Below are 17109 nucleotides of genomic sequence, written 5' to 3'. Positions count from 1 at the left end.
TAAGATGTAGCTTCATGTTGCCCTTTTCTCCGTACACCATTAAGGGTTCTCCTTCTTCTCGTACAATGCGAATTGCATTTTTATAACATACGATCTCTGCTTTCACCTTCTTCAGCCAGTCCATGCCAACTATTACATCAAAACTCCCTAACTATACTGGTATCAAATCAATCTTAAATATTTCGCTACCCAGTTTAATTTCTCGATCCCGGCATATATTATCTGCTGAAATTAATTTACCGTTTGCTAATTCGAGTAAAAATTTACTATCCAACGGCGTCAATGGACAACTTAATTTAGCACAAAAATCTCTACTCATATAGCTTCTATCCGCACCCAAATCAAATAAAACGTAAGCAGATTTATTGTCAATAAGAAACGTACCCGTAACAAGCTCCAGGTCTTCCTGTGCCTCTGCCGCATTAATATTGAAAACTCTTCCGCGGCCTTGTCCATTCGTGTTCTCCTGGTTCGGGAAATTTCTAATAATGTGGCCCGGTTTTCCACATTTATAACAAACTACATTGGCATAACTTGTTCCGACACTACTTGCTCCGCCATTACTCGTTCCGACACCATTTGTTCCTTTCGTTCTATTAACCCCTGGTCCGTAGACCTCACACTTCGCCGTGCTATGACCATTTCTTTTACATTTGTTGCAAAATTTGGTGCAGAACCCCGAGTGATACTTTTCACACCTTTGGCATAGCTGCTTCTGATTGTTGTTGTTGTTGCGGTTATTATTGTTGTTGGGATGATTGTTGTATTTGTTGTTGTTGTTGTTGTTGTTGTTGTTGTTGTTGTTGTTGTTGTTGTTGTTGTTATTGTTGTTGTTATTGTTGTTGGGCCGTTTGTTGTAGTTGCGATTGATGTTGCAATTGTTGAGATAATTGTTGCGATTATTGTTGTAATTGCTGTTGTTGTTGTATTGGTGATTCTTATCACCATTTTCCTCCCACTTTCTTTTGACTTGCTTCACATTGACCTCTTCAGCAGTCTGTTCTTTAATTCTTTCTTCAATCTGGTTCACTAGTTTGTGAGCCATTCTACATGCCTGTTGTATGGAGGCGGGCTCGTATGAACTTATATCTTCTTGGATTCTTTCCGGTAATCCTTTCACAAACGCGTCGATCTTCTCTTCCTCATCTTCGAATGCTCCCGGACACAATAGGCACAATTCTGTGAATCGTCTTTCGTACGTGGTAATATCAAATCCTTGGGTTCGTAACCCTCTAAGTTCTGTCTTGAGCTTATTGACCTCGGTTCTGGGACGGTACTTCTCGTTCATCAAGTGCTTGAATGCTGACCACGGTAGTGCGTACGCATCGTCTTGTCCCACTTGCTCTAGATAGGTATTCCACCATGTTAACGCAGAACCTGTGAAGGTATGCGTAGCGTACTTCACTTTGTCCTCTTCAGTACACTTACTTATGGCAAACACCGATTCGACCTTCTCGGTCCACCGTTTCAATCCGATAGGTCCTTCGGTTCCATCAAATTCCAAAGGTTTGCATGTGACAACCCAGAAATTTCCAACCAAATTTAAACTTTAATCTTTATATGTTTCCGACACGATAAGCAATATTTGTTAAGTTAAATTTCAAGAATTTTAAACTATGTTCATACATTCATTCAACTTCGACCAAGTTCCAACGATTCACGAACCATTAAACGAATATGATTATATATGTATATGTGTATATATGTTATAACTTGAAACGTAAACAAAATATTAGATTAAATACTTTATATGATTGTATCTGTTTCAAAATGTTTATCAATGGAATTAGAAGATAAGATCAAATGATTGAATTATCAGATATATTGAATTATGATTACAAGTCTCTGTTGAAAGGCCCACGTTGATTTGAGAAATCTTTCTATTTTAACAATATTTGGAAAATGGTAAAGTGATTTATAAATAAGAACAAATTGTCAATCATTGAGAACTAGACAAAGGAAAGTGGAAGATTGAATCTCATAAAGACTCGATTGATCTATTTAGTTTCAAACGTACAAAAACGTTTTCAGTTTAAAAAGAACTTTATTATTAAAACGTATATAACTTTTGTAAATATCTAGAACCACTTTTGACAACTCATTACTTAACTAGTATGATAAAGATAACGATATTTATATTTTATTTTATTAATTATATATAATGATTTAAATTAATATTATATATATTTATACGCGTATTATACGTACATAGTTTTATACTTTTACTATACTTAAACTTTACCTTTACTTTATTTTTACTTTACTTTAACTTTAATAATTCACTTTAATAATTCATACTTTAATAATTCACTTTAATAATTCATACTTTAATAATTCACTTTAATAATTCATACTTTAATAATTCACTTTAATAATTCATACTTTAATAATTCACTTTAATAATTCAAAAATCTATTATAAATAGAATTCAATATGTTTCATTATTTTATAGAAACTTTAAAATATTTTTCTCTAAACTCTCTCAATCGATTTACATATATATATTCACTCCGTATTATTTCAAGATATTATTAGTATACATAAAATATTACGACGGAGTGCTGTCCGAGTGATTTCGAAATTGTTTTTCGAGTAGGATAGGATTAAGGAAATTATGGGTTATAGCTATGGAGGTGATTGAGTATGGTTCATGGGTATGCTCGTGAGGTCAATATAGTGTTTATCATTTCCGTTGCGTCTACGTACCTTTCCTGCAATATTGAATCTCAATATTGATACGTGAGTACTCATAATTTAACTTTTACATACTAATAGTGTATCCCTGACTAGTGCTCGAGTATTTAGGATTATGCATGCTTGTACTTTTGATATTGCCCTTAGACAGGTTAGGTTGAATCTTGAATTAGTTACACTTGCGGTTGAGATAAGGTATAAGATATGCATGTCCTTGGAAAGCTAGCGAAAAATTATGAACTTTTCCTTTAGATATCGAATGGTTTCGATGAACGGATTAGAAGTTAAAATCAATTGAATTTTTGATATATTTATTAAAAATTATTATTATTATTATCGTCGTTTTTATCGTCGTTCTAGTTTTATCTTATTATTATCATTATTATTATCTTTATCAATAAAAGGGATTATCATTAAAAATTATTTTTTTTTTATTACTATCGTTATTATCGTTAAAGTTATAATTAGTATTATTATTATTATCCAATTATTATTATTATTATTATTATTATTATTATTATTATTATTATTGGTATTATTATTATTATTATTATCATTATTAATATATATATCATTATTTAAAAATAGTCATTGTTATTGTTATTATTATTATTACTATATTATCATTAAGATAATTATTAGTATTATCGTTAATAATGTTATAGTAACTATCATTATTAATATTAGTGTAATTAAAACAAATATTTGTAACACCTAATTATTTTGATTACTATTATTATCATTATTATGAACACGATATAAAAGACGATTAAAAGCTATTAAACGAAACGATTAGGAAATAATGAGTAAGAGTATCATGATGAAATTAAAATATTATAAGATATTGATTTAGATAAAATTATCGTTCTTATTATTTTTATCATTACTATTATTATTAAAAGTATCGTTAGTATTAAAACTATCATTTTAACAAAAATTATCATTTTAATAGAAATGTCATTGTTACTAAAAAATATCATTATTATTATTATTTTAAATAGAATTATTATTTTAAAGATAATATTAAAAATTATCGTAAATATTAAAGTTATCATAATTAGAATTATCGTTTTATCATAATGTTATCTTAGTAATTATAAATATTGATATTTTTATAATAATAATTATTATTACAAAATAATACAACTTTTACTTACTATCATTATAGATATTATTTTATCAAATAAATATGTGATACAAACATATTTTACTACGTGTAATAACTTACTTTAATAATATCTATCATATTATCTTTATGATATTAAATGAACCCTATAAATTTTATTACTTAATATATATAAAATTATATTTTATTATATAAATTTAATATAAAATTTTATTTATTAATAAATAAATTATATTATTTACTCTAATAAATCTTTTAAAAATATTTAAAAATATAAAACGACGATATTTAAACTATATATTAATCATGTATAGATTTTTGGAAATTATTTTGAGTCAAATTTACTTTTGTTGACTTTTTGCATATTAGTCTCGAGCATTAGGATTGTGGTACACTATGACTTGACCTAATTTGTTAGACAAATATTGACCAACACATAAATATATATAATTAATTTAGGTTCATGAATCTGAGGCCAACCTTGCACTTGTTCAATGACGTTATATGTATTTTTACTACAAAATACAGCATGTTGAGTTTCATTTGCCTTTTTACCCTTTATATTTTTGGGACTGAGAATACATGCGCTTTTATAAATGTTTGACGAAATAGACACAAGTAATTGAAACTACATTCTATGGTTGAATTATCGAAATCGAATATGCCCCTTTTTATTAAAGTCTGGTAATCTAAGAATTAGGGAACAGACACCCTAATTGACGCGAATCCTAAAGATAGATCTATTGGGCCTAACAAACCCCATCCAAAGTACCGGGTGCTTTAGTACTTCGAAATTTATATCATGTCCGAAGGAGGATCCCGGAATGATAGGGGATATTCTTATATGTATCTAGTTAATGTCGGTTACCAGGTGTTCACAATATGAATGATTATTTTTGTCTCTATGCATGGGACGTATATTTATGAGAACTGGAAATGAAATTCTTGTGGTCTATTAAAATGATGAAAATAAATGATTATGATAAACTAATGAACTCACCAACCTTTTGGTTGACACTTTAAAGCATGTTTATTCTCAGGTGTTAAAGAAATCTTCCGCTGTGCATTTGCTCATTTTAAAGATATTACTTGGAGTCTTTCATAGCATATTTCGAAGAATGTTGCATTCGAGTCATTGAGTTCATCAAAGATTATTATTAAATCAATTTATAGTTGGATAGTGGATATTATGAAATGGTATGCATGCCTGTCAATTTTCGATGTAAAGAAAGATTGTCTTTTAAAAACGAATGCAATGTTTGTAAAATGTATCATATAGAGGTCAAATACCTCGCAATGTAATCAACTATTGTGAATCGTTTATAATGTATATGAACGGGTCTTTTCAGTTGGTATCAGAGCGGTGGTCTTAGCGAACCAGGTCTGCATTAGTGTGTCTAACTGATAAGTCGTTAGGATGCATTAGTGAGTCTGGACTTCGACCGTGTCTACATATCAAAAGTTTTGCTTATCATTTCTAGTCTGAAATCATCTGCTTATCATCCTTAGGAAATTACTTGCTTATCATTATTAGTCTAAACACGTCTTGCTACATTAATTGCATGAGTAGTGTATAGACAAAATTCATATCTTAACGTATCTGCTAAATCATATCTTATCGTATCTGTTACTTTAAACTTTGTCTGACATATTCCGTAAATTCCTTCGTAATCTACGAAATCTTTTTCTCTATATATATAGATATTCTATGTAATTAGAATACCATTCGATAGGCGAAAAATCATTTCATATCGAAAAATCCTTTATTCAATCGTACGAAATTGAATTCGTCATTAGTTCAAGTTCCTCAGATTATGAAATGGAATCCCACTCAAGCTCCGAAAGCAGTGTGACCGGAATGGATCAACCAATCAGTCATCACCTATTCTGGATGAATTGGGGATGGGTTCGTAGCCTCCTAAATCATTGGAGACAAGAAGAAGGTGATCCCTTCCATCCACTACATTGTCCTTTTGACGAAGAACCTGAAGCACTTACCGGCGAACCTGTCCGAAACACTATTTTCTCTCTCATTTCCAGAGTATCTCGTCACGATTATATACTACATCAAATTCTAGATTTTATTTATCCGCTTGTCCGAACCGACAATCATCCCGGTGTAATAGAAGAAGTCAACGAGCTTCGCGTTCGGGTAGTGGCTTTGGAGAATATGGTGCAAAGGTTACAAACACCAGCAGCAGCACCAGCAGCATAATCAGTATCACCAACATCAACGTCAATAGTACCATTACCACCCCCAACCACAACCGTGTCGTAAACCTCAACTCCACAATCTGTCCCACGAGTATCAAGGTCATACGTCCTATAAATAACATGGAAGACTAACAACAACAAACGATGAAGTATTAATTCATGACTTCATCGGAGAAATATTTTACGGTGATTATGTAATCTCTAAAATTTTAGAGATTACTTATTCTAGATCTAACCATAAATCAGATGAGTGGACCGAAATGATAAAAGAAATCCTGACCAGAATGGTGCACGATTTACAAGCTAAACTTGCTTTACCAACATCATCAATAGTACCGTCAGTGTTACCAGCATCGTCAGTACAGTCAACATCCGAATCAACAACACCGATAACATCACAAACTCCGTCAGTTCAAGAATCACTGTGGACATCATTACGAATCAATAACGTGTATATTGTATCAACGAGTTATGAAGAATTAACTCATTCCCTCTGAAGAAATTATATGTATATTATATATATATATATATATATATATATATATATATATATATATATATATATATATATATATATATATATATATATATATATATATATATTTTGAAATAAATCTTTCCGTGCTAAGCTATTGTGTGTGAATCTTAACTACTCGGTTAATTCATATTACAAATATGCAATAATGTACGTCCTTCGGCCGCAACTTAACCAGCGTTAACTACAATCTTTGTCGCATTTCAACAAATTCCAATTCATAATAAATCAAGTATATATTTGATTTTACACTTTCATCATCGATATACCCGAAATTTTTCAGATAACATCATTCGTACTTTGCGAAATTCACAAGAATTCCACGAACCGAACATCAAACGAAGTATTGATTCATAATTTCAATGTCATTAAAGAAATACTGCGTAAGAGTTATGTACTTTTTAAAGCCTTTAGGGATTATTCAATTCTAGTTTCAACCGTAAATCAAATGAGTTTAATTTAACATTAACTCATTAAATCTATGTTACATCTGAAGAAAATATACATATATATATATATATACATTTTCATAATGACTGTAATAAAATTCTTTTGTACAAAATATTAATTGTGAATTTTTTTTTAACGGGTAGGTAATACCCGAGAGATATATAAATTCACAATTAATATGTTACATTCTTCGAATCTGATTCAGCAAATCATCCATTATACTCCCTACTTTCACAACAATATACATTCTTTTATAGAAATCAAAACAACCATACTCATTCAAAATTTAATTACATATTCTGATTTTGAAATCTCAAAATTCAACTTGAGATATGACCAAAGTCATCACTCTTAGATCCTTACATCTTTCACAAGCTATATTTTGACTTCAAAACTGTGTTAGAACATCAAATGTATGTTAACGATTACAATCTGTGTTCAAACCCTTCGAAAATTTCTGAAGACACTTCGAATGATGAGCAATCGAGATGATGATCCAACCACATGTTACCCACAGTTATGTACCCGAAAAACTCTTGAAACCAAAGTAAAAGTTTAAACAACGTATCCGCGTCAGATTCTTTGCCATTTATTAGCAAAAATAACTTTGCGACTCCTATTCAAAGTAGCCAGTTTTGTCACAGCTCCAGCAAGTCAACTTTGACTTTTCAGTCAGACTAACCTTATTATAACCTTGAGATATACACCATCGTTATCAGGGAACCTTTTACATTCCACCACATTATTAGCAGATGTACCAACAACTTCATTACCCTTTGACTTTAGCCTCTCCAAAAAGTCATTATAATTATTCATTGAAACCCCATCATTTACTCATTCTCATCTTGTAATGAGAATTGCCATACGAATCATTGGGAATTAGCAATCAGTATTTTAAAATCTCGCAGCATGTCTACGCCAACAGTTATATGTGTATATATAACGTCTATCTTCTGGACTTAATTTGAATGTGAAGTTTATGAAAAACACTCCGAACTACGAATTGGTTCTCCGAAAATGGAAAAAATGCTGATGAAGCAGCAAAAACTATAAACGACTTTAAACGGTAAAAGCTGGATGATAATGATGAAGTGTTTTGGAAAAGCTTAGAAAAAGAGAATGTTTGGAACTGGAAAACGGATTAAACAAACCATGAAGGAGGCTATGGACAAATCACAAAGACTAAACTTGCCTTCAAAAAGTCCAAATGATTCAGTGTCTGCTAAAATTATTATCAAATACCTTACTCCTGACTCTAAACCCTTGTGAATAATATTCTTCATCATCCTCTGATCTTAGATATTCTAAAATATCATCATATCTTTCATTATAAATATCCTCCATATTTCTGAAGATATTTTCTTATTTGAAATCATTTACCTCTTCGCGCTATCTGTATTACATCATAAAAGAAACTATTTTAGTTTCTAAATTCTGAAACATTCAAGATTAAAATAGGAATATTTTGAAGTAGTGTTGGGAACTGAAGCATGAATTAGTATAATATAATGACACTTGATCAACGTGATTATATTACAGTAAGTCATGCTGAGTTTCTAAATGGAACGTGATGATTCATAGATCATAACATCATCATGTGCCATGTTATACGACTCTTGTATTCTATTTAACCTCTAAAATATCAAGAAAATATTTCTTGATGATTCAGCCTTTTCCAAGGTATTCTAGTAATTTGACAAGTCAAGATCGTGCCATCACAATTTCCTTCCTAGAACATTAACAATGTTCATTCCAAAATTCATATCTGTGAATTCTGGACCATTACAAGCGGTGCTTAATCGCAAGAAGAAGAAATGAAAGGACAAAACTCCGAAATAGAAATTGGGGTATAAATTGCAGCAAATAAAAAAGAGCATTAACTGTTAATAATAATGATTATAGAAGACAGAAGCAAAGACTTTGAAATAAAGGGAACATATAAAGCCCAACGATAAACCAGAAATTATAAACCATATATATCGATGCATATAGCAATATAAAGACACGGGAGAACTAGAAACACTATAAACCCAAGAGTATAGTAGAAGTAAATAGATTCTTCCGGCAGTAGATGAAAAAGAAGAATGACCGATATGAAAGTTAGAAGTATATCAAGAATCAGAACTGGATGGAGCATATTGATGAATACTTTAAAATATGAGTTAGGGGGAAAGAATAGAAGGTGATGAAACATGACTAGGAACTTAGAAATCAACATATTTAACTCACACAATGGCGGAATAAGTGAATCAAACCCTCTAGTGAATAGGTTAAGTTTTTTTTGATTAATTTAGTCAAACCACAACTAAATCAAGTGTGATTAGATCAACACCTAGAGCTATTATTCACCACCTGGGTGATTTGGACTGAGAGAGAATCGGAGGAGCTCACTAGATCTGAGTGTGTGTAACAAATGAGAGACTTAACCTAAAATAAAGTACATAAGACTTTATATACCCCTGCTGTTGACTCACCTATACGATTCATTCATCACACGTACGAGTTGGCTTCATCAGCCATACGGGTGATCACTCACTCTTGTCTTCTCATTTAGGTTGTAATTGTGACTTAGCTCAGCATCAACCGTGTGCATGAGCCTGTCAGCCGTACTAGTGAGGCTTCACTCGTACGTCTGACTAAGTCTAACATAGTCAAACATCTAAATCTCGTTCCTGCAGTTCCTGTAACCACATACAAACACGGATAGTATAATAACGAGCAATCATGGTGGCCTGTAAACTGTTGTACCTGCAATGGACGTGGGTAGATGTCTAGGGACTTGCATAAAATGCATCAACAGAAGGTGTGAGTTGTAAGGAAACGAAGGAGGTGAATTTATAAGAAAATCTCCGACAGAACAATTAAAATGGACGATCACATTTAAAGCGGATCCTAATTCCCTTGATTACCGGAGAGTCAAATCTTATTAAGAAGATTTTCTTCAAATCCCTTGAAATCTGGGAATCAATCATATCTACGTCAAATGATAAGATGAATCTACACTTACTCATTTCACTCTTCTATGTTAGCTTCATTCGTACTCTTCATATAAATGGATTGTTTATCCAAATTATTCGCTGATAATAAAACTCTAATTTTCAGCCCGTTTGCATCATGAAAACATAATTATTATCATTCACGACCTTTCCACTCAAATTTCGGGACGAAATTTCTTTAACGGGTAGGTACTGTGACAACCCGGAAATTTCCAACCAAATTTAAACTTTAATCTTTATATGTTTCCGACACGATAAGCAATATTTGTTAAGTTAAATTTCAAGAATTTTAAACTATGTTCATACATTCATTCAACTTCGACCAAGTTCCAACGATTTACGAACCATTAAACAAATATGATTATATATGTATATGTGTATATATGTTATAACTTGAAACGTAAATAAAATATTAGATTAAATACTTTATATGATTGTATCTGTTTCAAAATGTTTATCAATGGAATTAGAAGATAAGATCAAATGATTGAATTATCAGATATATTGAATTATGATTACAAGTCTCTGTTAAAAGGCCCACGTTGATTTGAGAAATCTTTCTATTTAAACAATATTCGGAAAATGGTAAAGTGATTTATAAATAAGAACAAATTGTCAATCATTGAGAACTAGACAAAGGATAGTGGAAGATTGAATCTCATAAAGACTCGATTGATCTATTTAGTTTCAAACGTACAAAAATGTTTTTAGTTTAAAAAGAACTTTATTATTAAAACGTATATAACTTTTATAAATATCTAGAACCACTTTTGACAACTCATTACTTAACTAGTATGATAAAGATAACGATATTTATATTTTATTTTATTAAATATATATAATGATTTAAATTAATATTATATATATTTATACGCGTATTATACGTATATAGTTTTATACTTTTACTATACTTAAACTTTACCTTTACTTTATTTTTACTTTACTTTAACTTTAATAATTCACTTTAATAATTCATACTTTAATAATTCACTTTAATAATTCATACTTTAATAATTCACTTTAATAATTCATACTTTAATAATTCACTTTAATAATTCATACTTTAATAATTCACTTTAATAATTAATACTTTAATAATTCACTTTAATAATTCAAAAATCTATTATAAATAGAATTCAATATGTTTCATTATTTCATAGAAACTTGAAAATATTTTTCTCTAAACTCTCTCAATCGATTTACATATATATATTCACTCCGTATTATTTCAAGATATTATTAGTATACATAAAATATTACGACGGAGTGATGTCCGAGTGATTTCGAAATTGTTTTTCGAGTAGGAAAGGATTAAAGAAATTATGGGTTATAGCTATGGAGGTGATTGAGTATGGTTCATGGGTATGCTCGTGAGGTCAATATAGTGTTTATCATTTCCGTTGCGTCTACGTACCTTTCCTGCAATATTGAATCTCAATATTGATACGTGAGTACTCATAATTTAACTTTTACATACTAATAGTGTATCCCTGACTAGTGCTCGAGTATTTAGGATTATGCATGCTTGTACTTTTGATATTGCCCTTAGACAAGTTAGGTTGAATCTTGAATTAGTTACACTTGCGGTTGAGATAAGGTATAAGATATGCATGTCCTTGGAAAGCTAGCGAAAAATTAAGAACTTTTCCTTTAGATATCGAATGGTTTCGATGAACGGATTAGAAATTATAATCAATTGAATTTTTGATATTTTTATTAAAAATGATTATTATTATTATCGTCGTTTTTATCGTCGTTCTAGTTTTATCTTATTATTATCATTATTATTATCTTTATCAATAAAAGGGATTATCATTAAAAATTGTTATTTTTTTATTACTATCGTTATTATCGTTAAAGTTATAATTAGTATTATTATTATTATCCAATTATTATTATTATTATTATTATTATTATTATTATTATTATTATTATTATTATTATTATTATTGGTATTATTATTATTATCATTATTAATATATGGCATACCCCGTCCAAATTCTTCCAGAACGAATACAATAACATTTGGTACCATTGCGATGAACGGACCTCTATATGCCCTGAACGACTCCATGTAATATCTTTAAAATGAGCAAAGGCACAGCGGAAGATTTCTTTCATACCTGAGAATAAACATGCTTTAAAGTGTCAACCAAAAGGTTGGTGAGTTCATTAGTTTAACATAAATAATCATTTCATAATTTTAATAGACCACAAGATTTCATATTTCCATTTCTCATAAACATACGTTGAAAGGACCCATCCTAATCCATCCGGACGAAGTCCATATCGATTATAATGATTCCCAACAGTCGATTATATCGCGAGGTACTTGACCTCTATATGATACATTTTACAAATATTGCATTCGTTTTGAAAAGACAATCTTTCATTTCATCTGAAGTTGACAGACATGCATACCATTTCATAATATATCCAACTATAATTGACTTAATAATGATCTTGATAAACTCAGTGACTCGAATGCAACGTCTTTTGAAATATGTCATGAATGACTCCAAGTAATATCTTTAAAATGATCAAATGCACAGCGGAAGATTTCTTTCGTACCTGAGAATAAACATGCTTTCAAGTGTCAACCAAAAGGTTGGTGAGTCCATTAGTTTAACATAAATAATCATTTCATAATTTTAATAGACCACAAGATTTCATATTTCTATTTCTCATAAACATACGTCCCATGCATAGAGACAAAATATAATTCATATGGATTGAACACCTGGTAACCGACATTCACAATTTGTATATATGAATATCCCCATCATTCCGGGATCCTCCTTCGGACATGATATAAATTTCGAAGTACTAAAGCATCCGGTACTTTGGATGGGGCTTGTTGGGCTCGATAGATCTATCTTTAGAGTTCGCGTCAATTAGGGTTTCTGTTCCCTAGTTCTTAGATTACCAGACTATATAGGGTGATATTCGATTTGATAATCCAACCATAGAATGTAGTTTCGATCACTTGTGTCTATTTCGTAAAGCATTTATAAAAGCAGCGCATGTATTCTCAGTTCCAAAAATATATGTTGCAAAAGCAATTAAAAAGGGAATAATGAAACTCACGCATATAAATATTGTAAAACAGTTAATGAAGCATTTACATGTATTCTCAGCCCAAAAATGAAATGAGTAAAAAGGGATTAAATGAACTCACCTAATGTATTTTGTAGTAAAAATACATATGACGTCATTGAACAAAAGTAGGGTTGGCCTCGGATTCACGAACCTATATCATTTTGTATATCTATTAATACATATAATGAAAATTACATAATTTTATTTATATATTATTTATATACCTGTGATTATATAGGATTTATTAAATTCCATTTTTAAAACATATACTTTGTTTTTACATATTATTTCTTAGATTATATGTTATATATATTTATTTTTTATATATTTAAAATAATTAATATTTATTCATTTTGTTATATATATATATATATATATATATATATTTATGTTTAAAAACCAAAGGTTTGTTATATGTAAATACTTATATAAATAATACTAATATGTTTGATATATTGTTATATAAAATATTAATATAGTTATAGCATATGCAATGAGTATATTTTACATACAAAATATTTATCGGTTAAAATGATAGTTTTTTTTTTTGATGGTAATGATTTGCTAGTAATAATAATATTAACTTTAACAATAATAATAATAATAATAATAATACTAATAATAATACCTATGTTAATGTTAATAATAATACTAATAATTATAAAATGTTACAAATACTAATATTAACAATAATAATAATAATTTGTATCATTCTCATGATAATGATAATAATAAGCGTATTTGTATTGATAATAATAATACCTATATTGATAGTACTAATATTTAATAGATTTTAATAACACTACATTTATTGATTTTTGATTTAGATAACAATAATAATAATAATAATAATAATAATGAATATATGATATAAATACTCTTAATCATAATCATAATAATAGTAATAATACTTATTCTATTAATAATAACTCAGTAAATGATAATATTTGAATTACTAATAATAATAATTATTTTTATCAATAACACTAGTTAATAATAATAATAACACTAATAACAATAATAATGATACACATAATTATAACATTAATATCTATTACTAATAATCATAACAATAATAATAATAATAATAATAATAATAATAATAATAATAATAATAATAATAATAATAATAATAATAATAATAATAATAATAATAATCATAATAAATGATAAACAATAAAAGGCTACCTCACTAATTAGTTCCCAAAAAAATATAACAGTCCACGAAGGGACTCGAACCCGCGACCCTCTGAATACCCGAACACCTCCCTAACCATATCACCATCCTTATTTTTCTGTTTATAACTCCAACCCATCATTATTTAACACGAAAAAAATTGTTTCCTCTTTTCTTCTTCTTCCTTCTCGAAATTAATCCAGCCAAAAAATCTTAACAGCAACATGTTTGAATTGACATTGAACTTGGAACATAATTAATTATAAGTGTGATAAATTGATTTGAGAGAAAAAAAATAAAATAATAATAATAATTCTAATAATAACAACTATTAATAATAATACGATAATATATATTAATTATAACTGTTATTATAAAGGTGATAATAATAATATTTGTTAATGATAATAACATTGATTTGTATTATTTTCATAATGATACATATAATAATAATAATGACTTTATCGATTATAAATCATAATATTAATCATAATTTCACTATTAATTATATTAGTAATGTTATTAATAGTGATAACAATAATATTAGTAATAGTAATATTATAACAAATTAACTGTATCCAATTTCATATCTTTACATTATATATAGTAATAGTAATTATATTGATATTAATATTTATATTGATTTTAATACGAGTAATGATAATATTAATATAGTAATTATAATTTATCTTGTAAGTAAGTTTAATATATTGATATTATTAACTATATACTATTTATTAACTATCTATAACACATATTGATTATTTAATTTTTATATATTTTTATATATATTACAACATATATATTACAACATACATATAATGTTAACCATGTATGGAAATCATGTTTATTTATATATGAATTTACTTAATAACAACCTTATTATCTTACATATTATTTTACATACTTGATTCTAATCTTTCAGTTATATTTTATTATTTCTAATTATTATATATACATTTTTATTTATATTTATATATAGTCACATATTTAATTACACACAATTGTTCGTGAATCGTCGGGAATAGTCAAAGGTCAAATGGTTTCATGAAATAGTTCCAAAATTTTCGAGTCTCAATATTACAGACTTTGCTTATCGTGTCTGAATCATATAAAGATTAAGTTTAAATTTGGTCGAAAATTTCCGGGTCGTCACAGTACCTACCCGTTAAAGAAATTTCGTCCCGAAATTTGAGTGAGGTGGTCATGGCTAATAATAGAAATGTTTTCATGACGAATATGAGTTGATAAATAGAGTTTTATCACTTTAGAGTAATAAGGATAAATAATTCAATTCTTCAAAACGTACGAATGAAGCTATTACAAGCAAATGAAAATGAGTGAATGCAGATTTGAATTAACCGGTGACGTAGTCCTGGTTGAATTTAGAGAATAAGGCGCGTCTTAACTTTTGACATTATCTAGGTTGAATTCCGGAATTCAAGGGATATAAGAAAATCTTCGAAATCTAAAAGATTTGATTTTTCGACGAATAAGGAAATTTAAGATCTCTATAATTAAATGCGGTGATCTGCCTCGATTTCTCTGTTTGATATTTCCCTTATAAATTAAGCTCTTCCGTTCCATTATTCTCACCATTCCCATACTCTCTTCCTTAGTTCATACATTCAAAAAAAATTGTGGAAATGTTAAATCCAGTTCTAATCCTTATCCTTGTCCTTACTATCGTAACAATCATTCTCCTTTTCCAACTTCCACCCGAGGAATCTGCTTACTTATACTTTGCTCTTGGGGTTATAGTGCTTTTAATTCTCCCGTGTCTTTATGTTGCGATAAACATTGATATACACGATTTGTAATTTATGCGTTTTTATCGGGCTTTATATCTCCCCTTATATTTCAACGTCCCCATTTCTGTTTCCTATAATCATTGTCATTCACAGTTAATACTCCTTCCTCTTTGCTGCGATTTATACTCCAATTTCTATTTCTTTTGGAGCTTTGTCCCTTCGTTTCTTCTTTTTACGATTGGACACCTCTTGTAATGGTCCAGAATTCGTAAGTATGGAGTTTCGAATGAATATAATGTTCTAAACCAGAAAGAACGTAATAACACGATTTGATTTGTCAAATTACTAGATCTACTGAGAATAGAATTATCAAGAATATACTTTCTTGATATGTTCAGAAGTTAAGCAGAATGACAGAGTTATGTAACATGGCACATGATGACGTTATGATCTGTGAATCATCGCGTCCCATTAAAAACTCAGCATGACTTACTGTAATATAATCACGTTGATCAAGTATCATTATATTATACTAACTCATACATCAGTTCCCAACACTACTTCAAAAACATTCATATTTTAAGCTCGAAAGTTTATAGAATATAGAAACTAACAGTTTCTATATGATGTAACACTGATAGTACGAAGAGATTAATGATTTCAGATAAGAATAGTTATGAAAATATCTTCAGAAATATGGAGGATATTTATAATGAAAGATACGGTGATATCTTGAAATTTCTAATATCAATGGATGATGAAGAAGATTTATCCATAAAGGTTTAGATTCGGAAGCAAGGTATTCGCTAAGGATTTCATCAGAAACAGAATCATTTGGATTCTTTGACGTCAAACTTATTCTTTGCGATTTGTCCACGGCGTTCTTCATAGTTTCGCATAATCTGCTTTCGGTACTAAATTTTCTATTGAATGTTTCCAATATAATGATACACAGGAAGCACGAAGAGGTATATAATTTTGGACGAGAATATTTATGAAAATATCCTCAGAAATATCGAAGATATTGATGATGATATTTTGGAATTTCTAAGTTCGATGGTTGATGG

This window comes from Rutidosis leptorrhynchoides, chromosome 8 (genome assembly GCF_046630445.1).
Source record: "Rutidosis leptorrhynchoides isolate AG116_Rl617_1_P2 chromosome 8, CSIRO_AGI_Rlap_v1, whole genome shotgun sequence".
Lineage (NCBI taxonomy): Eukaryota > Viridiplantae > Streptophyta > Magnoliopsida > Asterales > Asteraceae > Rutidosis > Rutidosis leptorrhynchoides.
This window is presented reverse-complemented; position numbering follows the sequence as displayed.